Source organism: Oryza sativa, chromosome 6, assembly GCF_034140825.1.
Source record: "Oryza sativa Japonica Group chromosome 6, ASM3414082v1".
Classification (NCBI taxonomy): Eukaryota; Viridiplantae; Streptophyta; class Magnoliopsida; order Poales; family Poaceae; genus Oryza; species Oryza sativa.
In genome coordinates this window covers 25,863,375-25,875,957 of record NC_089040.1, presented here as the reverse complement: position 1 = coordinate 25,875,957, position 12,583 = coordinate 25,863,375, and the positions used below count along the sequence as shown (strand labels likewise).

General features: G+C 42.7%; 1 long non-coding RNA gene across 1 annotated transcript; it reads left to right on the top strand.

Annotated features, from left to right (window-relative positions):
• The first annotated feature begins 5,053 nt into the window (after nt 1-5,053).
• Nucleotides 5,054-6,037, top strand: LOC136356803 (uncharacterized). Its single transcript, XR_010741800.1, has 2 exons — nt 5,054-5,618; nt 5,737-6,037. It is a non-coding gene; the product is annotated as an uncharacterized lncRNA (long non-coding RNA).
• The last annotated feature ends 6,546 nt before the right edge of the window (nt 6,038-12,583 follow it).

Sequence of the window (12,583 nt, the reverse complement as noted above, 5' to 3'; positions counted from 1 at the left end):
CTGTTTCTGCATTTTTTTAACCGCTTCTGGTAAAGAAAAATCTCGCTTGGGAGATAGTGGCTTTATGCTGCTTCTGATCTTCGCTATGAGAATCGGACGGTGTTGGAAGCTTTGCTGTTGTACTCCTATTTTTGGTAGTACTTTTTCATATTCCTTAGGAAAGCCACTTGGCGCGTTTTATTGTATGAAAATACAGTTACATCGTTAGCTAGAATGTTTAGCAAAAAAAATTATGAGGCTCATCAACCTAATCAAGAACACTTTAAAATAGACGTATGTTTAAGTATATTTGCTAGAAAATTAGCTTCCCTATTATAGCGCTCGACAAAGACTTTTATAATATCACATTAAAAAACGTTGTCCAAAAATATTCGGGTTACATCGTTTCCACCACTTGCAAGTAGTATGTTTGGGTAATAATATTTTGACAACCAATTTGCTAATTTGCTAGGTAAGAATGTATCCTTCCCTGAGGACGTAGCCTTTAGTCTTCTACCATGGCTACATCAAATAGTATGAGGTAAGTACATGCAAGAACCAGCTATAAAATTTCCTTGTGCGTCTTGTATGATTGCTCCGGCTCCTCCTCTACTCGAAACAATACCAAAAGAAGCATCTACATCCTTCATATGTGGTTTTGCATCCATGTTTTTCCTTACCATTTTATAATTTAGTGTAAGAGCAACAATAGATATAGCTGATGTAGCAATCATCTGAATCATTTCACCATTTGCCTCCTTTCCCACCAAATGTACCATCCACTGTCAAAAACAAGTTCAGCGAATCCCAAATCATTAAGGTGTAATAACGTACCTTCCCTCATGATTATTTGGTAATATTGTTATACCGGTTTATAGTAGTATTTATTTATTTAGTGGACTATCTAAGAAACTGTCACAAGTTTTTTCTATACAAAACATTCAAATGTAACTATAGTGTAACAAAAGTGTAAGTATATTGTAACTTGTATATAACTAGGATAAAACTATCACAAAAATTGTATGGCGCGATGGCAGCATAGATCTTCAATGAACTCAAGGGCGTGAGATTGAATCACAGCAGCTGCACTTGCCAATTTATTTGTTCTCATACTTGCTAGCATGAATTTTAAAGCAAATATAATAGTCCAAAAGTTAACGGAGCAATGTCGATGGTAATCTAGAAATTCCCTTTATTTTGTTTTTTGGTTTTAACGGAGAGGAAAAGTTGGGCCAATTCCTTTTTTTTTTTCGTTTTCTAACGGAGAGCAAAAGTTGGGCTTATTACAGGGCGGCCTGCTAAACATGGGCCATTACGAACACATAGGGTCGTCAATTTTCAGGGAGAAGTTGCCGTTGTTCTTCTAGCCTATTTTTATATGCCATTTAGAGCATTTTTCTGATTAAGATACATATTTTATCTCTTTTTTAAGCACGGTTTGTTGGTTCTGCAAGCCTGTGTGACTGGCTGGTTTTGCTTTGTTGGTTCTGCAGATTGTTATTTTGGATCACTAAAGTTTAATCCCAAACAGAAAAAGAGTAGTTGGCACAGCCTTGCTGGGAGATCATCTTAGTTTTGCATTGCCAAAATGATAGATACAGACTCCACGACTCAAATTAAGGGCCTGTTTGGTACAGCTCCAACTCCTAAATTTAACTTCAGGAGTTGGGTCTGGAGTAGAGTTGTGGAGCTGCCTAAACCCAACTTCACAACTCTAGTTCATTTTGTGAGACAGCTCCACTCCCAGTTTTAGTGGAGATGAAACTGTTTGGCTGAGCTCCAGCTCCAGGAGGGGTGGAGCTGGAGCTGGAGCTGTGCCAAACAGGCCCTAAGGGATGGAATGCAAAGGCTCGTCGACTGAAGATTCGACGTATTTCTGAACACAGATGTGAATTGTTCTTATGTATGGCTTTTGATTACAAAACAGGCTATAATTCGAATTCTCGATGGTTCCTCCAATAATGGCGAAGAAGATACTCCCTCCGTTCCTAAATATTTGGCGCCATTAACTTTTTTAAACATGTTTGATCGTTCATCTTAATTTAAGTAATTATTAATTCTTTTCCTATCATTTGATTTATTGTTAAATATACTTTTTATGTATACATATAGTTTTACATATTTCATAAAAGTTTTTGAATAAGACGAACGATCAAATATGTTTAAAAAAGTCAACGGTGTCGAATATTTAGGGATGGAGGGAGTATTATATAGTTGGCAATGGAGGAGATCGACAGGCACCGATCACTGTTAGTGTCAACCTTCATCTCAAGATGGCCATGCTCCATCTCAGCACTTTTGCCGCGACTTGCTGGTCTCTCGCAAAAAAGAGAGAAAAAAATTGTAGGAGCCATCCAATTCGATCAGTAGCTTGATTGAGTGAAAGCGATAAATCTCTAAACCATACCCTCGATAGGAAAAACAACAAAAAAAAGAAAAAGAAAATCGGTCGGAGAATAAAAGTCCGACCCCCTCACTCGTCCAGGTTTGCAAAATCACTGAATCCCAGAGTCTCAAATGAAATGTAAACAGTTTGGAATTGTTGATGCTTGCAACAATGGCGATAATGTAGCACCGCAGAAGACAGGAAAAAACAGAGGTGGGCTAGCCCGTCTAGGTCCTCACCCCTTCTAATTATTTAATATCAGACCATTTCATAATATTCATGTTTTTTATTTAATTGGAGTGGTTTATGCAATTTTACCTTTTTTCTGAACTAGAAAAAAAAGCCCGTGCATTGCAACGGGTAAATTCTATTTTAATTTTATTATTGTTATATGGTTTAGGTTTGGTAAAATTAACTGTGGGAATTTGCTTGAATATTTCTTTTAGAAAATGATGAGCTGCAATTAGGATTATGTGTTTCATCTCAAGTTAGTATGAGTTTTTTAAAAGAGATTTATTATACGACTCCTTTTATATTTCTAAAAGTAAACGAGCTGAAAATCCAACTCAAACACGAATATGTATTTCCAAAGGTGAACAAACTTAAAAACTGACTCAAACACATATGACATACTAAAATACCGGAAAAAACATCTTTAATTTTTATAATAGTAAATAGAAAAGGAAACCCTCAATAAAAGACCTGGGACATAGAAACGTCGTCGAAGAAGGTGACAATACAGGCTGCAATAACTAGGAGAAATAGGGAAAGAAATTTCTGACCCGCGGGGTTCGGATAGAGAAACAAATTCCGAACCCCCTTGGTCGTCCAGTCCAGCGACCAATGCTAACTCCGATTCAGATCAGGTGCAGTTATAGCTATGACTGCAACTTAAGAACTGCATGCAATTTCAGCCATCCATTTCTGTGATCAACGGCTCAGATCTAGTCATCTAGCGATACAGTGACCACACCAACAGTATTCTGTGCTACAGTGTTTTCTGCTACAGTACGATGAACAGTGCGCCTGGCTGATCTGGACCGTTCCATCTGCATCCGTTAATAAAAACTGGTACTGCCTAAGAGCACCCGCAATGGTAAAGTAAGTTGCTCTCTATAAAACATGTACATCTCAGCAATAGACTAGATTAATAGTAAATCACCTCAATAGTATGTCTACATCGGTATCTATAGCTCTCTAATGCATTGCCTCGTTTTTCTCTATAGACTATCTCCAGGTTAGTAGATAGTTTTGCTCTCTCTCTTCATTTAATATCTTCCAAGTAAGAAAATATGTTGACATGGATCTCTTGTAGAGATTTATAGGCTCTCTATAAGATTTTTATGTCAGCATATTTTATGTCAGCATATTTTCTTACTCGTTTGCAATGCTCTGCCGAGAATGCACCAAAGGACCGGAATGCATAGTTTCTTAATCACAATCTCGTTTGCAATGCTCTGCCGAGAATGCACCAAAGGACCGGAATTCATAAGCTCGACTGAAGATTCGATATATTATATACTCCTATTTGTGAATGCATGCAGAGGACCAACTGAAATGTGCTTACGTGTAACTTCGCTTAGAGCAGGTATAATAGTAGACTATTAGCCAGCTATAAACATATTTTAGTGAGATAAAAGATAAGAGAGAAGAGCAGCGGGCTACAAATATGTAGCCAACTACAGCACGGACTATAAGACGCGGTGTGTATGATAGATGGGACCATATATTAATAGTATATTAAACAACTATTATATGAATTGACTATTAGATTGGCTATAGATGAATTGGAGCTGGTAGGTTGGCTATACTATTAAACTTATCTAATTACCAGCTCCAATTCATCTATAACCAATCTAATAGCTCATTCATACAATAGTTACATACTACACTATCAATAACTGGTCCCACATGCCATACACACACTGTGTCTTGGAGTCCGTACACTGCATCAATTTATAGCCCGCTGCTATTCTCTCTCCTCATTTATCTCCTTAAAATTTGTTTGCAGCTGGCTTATAGCCAGCTATTGTACCTGCACTTACAGGAAACAGGCTTTAATTAATTCTTCACACTTGAAACAATTGTGAAGAAGATAGTGGTACTGGAGCTTGAAGAAATAAACCAAAAAAAATTCTAGACCATAGGGGTTCCCCTCCTAGGGTGTGTTTAATTCCTGAAAAAAAAGTTGAAAGTTTGAAGAAAGTTGGGAGTTTGAAAAAAAGTCGGAAGTTTATGTGTGTAGAAAAATTTTAGATGTGATATGATGTGATGAAAAGTTGGGAATAGGGGGAACTAAACACGGCCCTAGCCTTCGCTTGGAAAAAGCAACTTAAAAAGATGGAAAAAGTCCACTTTGACTCCCTTAAAAATAGACCGAATCTGATTCATACCCCTCAACCAGAAAACCGGATAAAACGACTCCCCCACCTATTGAAACCAGTGCAATTTGACTCCCTCAGCGGTTTTGGAGAATGGTTTTGCTGACGTGGCGCTGATGTGGTGATGTTGACCTGGTCTTCGTCCTACATGGCGCTTACGTGACATTAGAATTAAAAATATATATGTGGGACCCATTTGTCGTTCACATAGGAAAAATACTTGTGGGACCCACAGCCATATCATCCTCTCTTTCTCTCCAACCCTTCTTCCTCCTCCCTCTCCTTCCTTATCTCTCTTTTCTTATCCCCTTGGCTATGGCAGCGACGTGTACTGGAGTGGCGGCGGCGGCGAGCTGGCGAGGGCCAGAGCGGGGCGTCGGCCGATTCCCCTCCTCTTCCTTGGCTCCCCAAAATCCCTAATCCCTGCATCTCATTTCGCCTCTTCCCGCGTGCAACCTCCATATCGCACGCCGTCGGCCGCCGGCGTCCACTCTCATCATAGATTACCGCCTGCGCGAGCCATGGACCATGTCGGGAACTCGGGGTTGGCCGCACTCGAGGGCGGGGGAGCGGGTAATCCGCCGGAGCCGGCGCCGCACCTGGGTCATCCTGCAAACGAGGGGAGCACAAGCACCAAGAGAGGAGTGCGTGATGCTCGGGGAGGAGATTCGTGGTGTGGTGGCGTGCGAGGGGGTGGAGCTGGTGGAGCGGCACGAGCGGGCGCGGCAGTGGGCGGCGCGGATGAAAGCGGACGGCATGGAGCCGGTGGGGTCGTACGGCCATGCCTTTTTCTTCTGCTGGCACAAGAGGCCGCTTTGCGCCATCTCTGCGTGGCGGCCGGCGGCGGCCAGCTAGCTGCTCGATCGATCGAGGTGCACGTGCATGTGTTCTATGTGTGAAATTGACAGTTTGTTTGGATTGGATCATTGGAGTGGAGAACTGCATTAATCAGCTTGCGTTGTTCACTGTGAGATTGTTGCTACTTGCCAGCATCATCATCGTCATCCAAGATGCCGCACGGTTGAATTTGCAACCTGCCCGCCGTTGCCACCGCTCCAGCCCTCGCCCGCTCGCCGCCGCCACAGCTCCAGCACCCATCATCCCGCCCGTCACCGCCGCAGCCGAAGGGGATAAGAAAAGAGAGAGATAAGGAAGAGAGAGGGAGGAGGTAGAAGGGTTAGAGAGAGAGAGGATGATACGTGGCCCCAAATGTCTGTGGGTCCCACAATATATATATATATATATTGTAAATGATAAATAGGTCCCACATATATATTTTTAATTCTAATGCCATGTAAGTGCCACGTAAGACGCTGACCAGCTCAACATCGCCATATCAGCGTCACATTAGCAAAACCACCCTCCAAAACCGCTGAGGGAGTCAAATTGCACTGGTTTCAATAGTTTAGGGAGTCGTTCTATCCGGTTCTGTGGTTGAGGGGTACGAATTAGATTCGGCTTACTTTTAAGGGAGTCATAGTGGACTTTTTCCTAAAAAGATCAGCCATGATGGGATTGGGCCGGTTGAGAATAGCCCATCAGGACATTAAGCGCTTACTTATTTAATAGGCCCCAACTTATTCCCAATCACACCAACATTGGAAGAAATATATTTTGTCCCAAGTCCGATATCTCTCTCTCTCTCTCAACAAAACAATATATGAATTCTCCCTAAAATATCAAAAAAAGGTTAATTTTGCCTCTCCGAGATATTTAACGGTGGTTTCATTCGAGGTGGTGTATACGTGCAGTACAGTCAAGGAGAAAATAATAAAACAAAGGTGGAACCTATATATATGTCACTAGCCACCTCTCTTCTCTCTTCCACTCAAGCCTAGCACCTCCATTGTTAGCGAAGGAGAGCAAGGAGACCGGGACTAGAAGGTGGAGAAGGTAGGCGATGATGGCTGGGAATAGGCGCCTAGAGAGGGAGGCGGGAGGCGGGAGGCTCACGGTGCCGAGGGGAAGGTGCTCGTGGCATCATCTGCCTTGGTGTAACTCACAACACTGTCCGACCATCCTCCTCCATCTCTAGGCTATCCTCCACTCTCTCGTCCTCACCTTCAACCCACAATTGAGTTATCTTCATATTAACAGTGAAATTTGGTAAGCCCAAAGTCATCATCGGCTTAAAGTCAGTGTCGGCTTCGAAGTACTAAGATTAGCCGATGAGAGTTATCAAGTCGTCAGTTGTTAGATTCTTGCTATATTCGGTTAAGGAAATTGATCTACTAAAGGAAGCTATCGAGAAGAGACCGAGCTCAAAGAGAATGCGGCATGGCAAGTTACCTATTAATTAGGAATAGTTTGTTAGTTTCCTTTTATCTTTAGGAAAGTGTGTTTAGTGTCCGATAAGGACTCTATGTTTTTCTTTTATCTTTAGGAAAGTTTCTTTCTTGTCTGACAAGGACTTGTATCAACCCATGGGTATAAATATGTACACCCGGGGTCTATGTAATCTATCCTCACGATCAATACAATTCGGTGCATCGCCACCTTTTACCTTTTTACTTTATTTTATCGTCCGGCGGGACTTGGCACCTGACGCGGGGCTGCATCGGTGTTCGATCTCCGGCGAAGGGGTAAGTCCAATGTTCCGTCGGCCCAGGCAATTGTATCGTTTACGTCGGCGTCGTTCAAGGCTACATCAGTACATTCGACCTCTTGGATTGCTCTGGTTTGGATGATATATTTGCCTACCTATTTATCATGTCTCTGTTAATCTAGTCTTAGCATATCAATTTAGCTCTATCGGCTGTCTCTCGCTTTAGGGTTTCTGCCAGTATCGGCTAAATCGCATTGCTAGATTAGATTAGCCTAGGCATCTATCACCCTGAAAATCAGTCAACGGCTTTATTGTCTAGATATTGTGTTTCTTTTCATACTTAGTGTTGCATCAGTTAAGTTTGATCTACTAAGTCGTGCTTAGAACCATAATCTCTAGCCTGCTTATTGATTGCCAATAAGGGTTTCATCGGGGTTTCAGCTGGTGAGTTATCTGGACGTTGCATCGGCTCGTAAGGATTGCATATACATATAAGTTGGATTTAGCCGATGACAACAAAGGTTTCACTGTTTAATCTAATCTTGTGGATTTCATGACATCGGACCTCCAGCCGATGTGTGCTTTAATATTCGGATCGATGCTTATTTATCATATCATTATTTGCCGATTGGTTTATATTGGATTATATTATTATTTTATTACATCATCATCAGCCAATTGCCTTTATAGCATTATCTACATTGGACATATAGCCGATTGCTTAAACCCTATCGCTATTGGCTGGTATCGGCATCGGCTATTATCGGTTTTCGGCTGGAATCACTACATCGGTTGTTTAGCCGATCGGCTATTTTATCTGCTATTTGCATATCTTGTCAGTTGCAGGATCAAACTAACTGGCACGCCCACATCTCATCAATCTTTGGACCTGAACTGGAGCTAAGCAGATCTCCCAGGCCAGTGTGTTTGATTTTTCCGTCAACACTTCACCACCACTGCATCCTTGTCGGAGTTTCACCAACCATTAACCTAACCTCTTCATCTATTCCTCATTGAGACCTCGTCAACTCGGTATATACAAAAGCGAGGAAGTGGCAAGTGGTGAGTTCAAAAGCTTGAGCTGCTATTCGGTGATGGCAGTGGCGAGAGAGGGAAGAGATACCATCTCCATGGTGAGAAACGGCACGCATCGATCTCATCCCTGACTAATACCTCTCCATCAAGACAACCTCAATGCATCGCCTCCCTGAGCATTGAGGAAGGGGGAGCTTGCCGTAGCCACTCGCGCGAGGGGCTTGAACTCGGCAGTGGTTGTGCTGTATAGGAGGAGGGATCACAGGAATTAATGGGGAATGAAGGGACATAGAGGACTCCACCACCCGTAGTCAAGCATGGCATTGTGGCGAATGGGAGTTGCAGTCATGGCTTTCAGTGGAGATCTTGGCCTTGGGTGAGCTCGAGCCGATGACACCTCCTTTGTCACATAGCTCTCCCTTAACCAAGCTCGATGTCTAGGTCGGAAAAGGAGAGGAAGGGAGAGGTCGAGCTACGCCGGTGAGGAAGGTAGTATGCTTTAGGTTGAGGGATGATGACAGTTGTCGGAGAATGAACTCCTCCACCAGGGAACCATGAGGCCCCCCTTTGTGAGTTCGGCTGGGGGCAGCGGGTGAGATTCGAGGGCTTAGTGAGCGGAGCTGTGTGATCTTGAGGGGGTTAGGCCCCTCCAAGACGATGAGACAAAAGAGGTTTATACAGGTTCGGGCCACTATGAAGCGTAATACCTTACTCCTGTGCATGATTGATTGAATGTAGAACACCGGTGCTTGGGCTTGCGAGACCCAAGCGCCAGTTCGCTCGGAAGTCCCCCCTCCACCACTAGGCCTGAACCTCCTTTTATACCTAAAGGGGTTACCACATGGGCCCAACAACCTAACCTAGCTCCGGTGGAGAAGTATTATAATCTTTGCATTAAATGCATGTCTTGTCTCTTGACTTGGGAAGCCAAGCACACGTCGTCTTGATGATGGGGCCTGTCAAATCTTGTCGCCTGACACGGGGGGTGCCCCTGTCAGTCACCATTTAATGGGTGAAGACTTCTGGGCTCTTATTACACCGGGAAACGGGAGCCTTGCTTTGACCAGAGCGGGAGGACCGACTCCGGCTGGGATAAGAGGATGAGAACCTCTCACCATCATTATTTGATGGGATATGTCGGGCTGCACATCGCCTGACACACGCGATGGTGCGCCTGACATCTTGGGTCCCATCAGTCATTCGACCGGTCACAGACCGGTTGAGTGCACTGCACACCGCATTAAATGCGGCGTGGCGCGACCGCTCAGGACGCCATAAATGTGGGTAAGTGGGCACCTGGAGGCGGACACCTAACCCACCATATGTGGTGACCTAGAGAGGGGGTCGGGAAAGCCCGACCCCTAGTCACGGGAGGGGGCGGCCGCCACCCGACCTCGGGCCCGATCCCCCCTCGGGGGGGGAGCCACGTGGCGCCTGGGGCGGCCTTCTCCCTTTAGTCTCGGCCAGGGAGTGGCCGCTGCCCTACCTCGGGCCCGACACGTGGCATTGGAGGGTAGTCTTCTCCATCCAGTCTCTGGGAAGGAGTGGCCGCGGCCCTACCTCGGGCCTGACTCCCTTCGGGGGAGGGCCACGTGGCATCGGGGGGCAGCCTCCTCCGACTAGTCTTTGGGGAAGGAGTGGCCGCCACCCCACCTCGGGCCTGACTCCCCTCGGGGGAGGGCCACGTGGCATCGGGGGGCAGCCTCCTCCCTCTAAACCTGATACCCCCGGGCCCATATCACCGACAACAGTGAAGGCTGGTGCCGAGGGAGGGAGTAGTGGGGAGGTCAGCGAGCTTTGGGACAGTCATTGAGCGATGCTAGAGAGAGGAGGTAGGGGAGAAAGAATTAGAGTTCGGTTCTTACTGGTTAAATTCTTTTTTTTCCAATTGTGATGCCACGTAGTCATGTAGACACCATGTCAGATGAAGCCACCTTCAAAACCAAGGTAAACTGATATGATTTGATATTTGAGGGAGGTATTATGCCTAGATTTACGGTTGAGATAGGAAAATTAGACATTTTCCTAGCATAGTTTCTCACGTCAATTTAAAAAACATAGTTTCTAATGAAATTATTGTGAGTTTGCACGCGAAGCCTAGTTTGTAGCTCCCTTGGCGGGAGGACCACGTACTATGTTTCTGGGCGATGATCTCCTCGCCCTCTCGTGCCATCAAGGTGTTGGGGGGAGGGGGGGAATCAAAGAACTCCTCTTTTTTTAGTGTGAAATTTATTTGAGACTTACTATGATATTTCTATTCTCTTTTTCAAAACAGGGTCAATATATATAACCTTCTCTAATTTTTATAGTAATATCCTTTTTCGCTTTGGCCCTACTTTAAGTTTCACATTGGCTTGACGCAAACGAGCTCTTAGCTACAAATATGCAGACAATAGCCAAAGGTCATCACGTATGCATTGTGGATTCTTTTGATATTTTCTGTATCTAATGTGCCTTCTCGGAATCTGCACCAATCCTTCGGTTCTTCCTATATTTCCAGATTGATTATCACAAAGATGTACATCATCACCCAATAGTATTACTATTTTAAAACATCTTAATTGATTATCACAAAGATTGATTATCACCCAAGACTGTGTTTGGCAGCCATTGCTGTGCAGCCGCAGCGTTGCATCTCACGTCTGCAACAACTGAATCATCAATAGTAGCATTGTTTAAGCTGCTACAGCCCAGCCGCGTTAACGGGCAGCCGAACATGCCCTTAAATATCGTGCAAACATAACACACATCATTAACATTTCATTATAGAGTTCAACCTATACAAGTATATCAAATCATCATCTTCATATTCTTTATATAATTTTTATATAGTTAACATACATTTATTCGTGTGATTCACAATAAAATATAGGGTATGATACTAGTAGTATTAGTATCACTAGAAAGTGATTATACATATTTCTATGCTCGATATATATAAACAACTAGCGTTCCAGGAACGCGTGAGAGGATGTTGAATTGTCTGGCTACTACTCGGCTATTCCATCTCTGTCTGGGTTAGCACGGATCGTGCATAGCGAGAGCAGGTTCGTTGAAAATCCCAACTTATCACGTACATTACGCTATACCTTACTTATTCCTCATTAGTTATATATTGGATTTATTGTCTCAGTTACTATTGCCATAGTATTTTCTTAGCATCTTAGCTCACATGTTAGACTTATTAAACGCTTAGCTAACTTTATCTTAATTGTGACCAACAAAAAACTGTGGCAGCCTTACTGGAGTATAAGAGCAAGTTTAATACCCCTCTGTCCCAAATTACTTGTCTCTTCAGCATTTAAACTTTATCCTAAAATAGTTATCACAATGAAATAGTATTTGTCCCATCAATCACTTCTAATTCAAATTTATCTCTTTTCTACCCCTAACCACCCTCCTATATCCAACCATACAATATTTAATTAGAGATACTATAGTCTTTTTTTCTCAAACCTTAATCGATGCTAAATTACCTGGAACAACAACTAATATGGGATGGAGGGAGTAGTATAACCCACTACTAGTTTCAATTCATTTATAACCAATATAATAGTCAATTCATATAATAGTTGTTTACTATACTATTAATATTAATATATGATCTCACTTGTTATATATACATTATGTTTTGAAGTTCGTGCTGTAGTAGCCCACTGCTCTCCTCTCTTATCTTTTATCTCTTTAAAATATATTTATAGTTGGTTAATAGTTTATTGTACCTAATCTAAGGTGAGTTGTGACAGTATTAGATACTATTCCTAACCCCTTTCCATGTGCTTGTGGCTATATAGCCTATATTTTGTCCTCCATACCATACGAGGCCATGATGACTCATGGACTCTTTTCCAATGAACTGAGGCTCGGACTCTACGACGAAAGTTTCCATAACGCTAATTATAGCGATTCAATGACTGCTATGGTAGTTAGAATGATAGCTCTACATACTACTAGTATGATCTTATTAGGTCGTGATTTAGATTATTATACTATGAATTATTAATATATTATAGGTATAAATGAAATATTGTAAGAAATAAACTTTATAGATAGTTTATAACAAGTAATTTAAGAAATGAGGTAGATTTTTTTAAAATGTACATATCGAAGTGTGGAGTAAATAATCCATTTTAACAATTCGATGTTACAGTTGAAAAGAACACGGCCTTAATTCTCGCACTACAATTTTTAACCATTATTTTTGGGACTATAATAATATGTTGAACTTCTCATAAATAAATGCCCAACAAATATAGT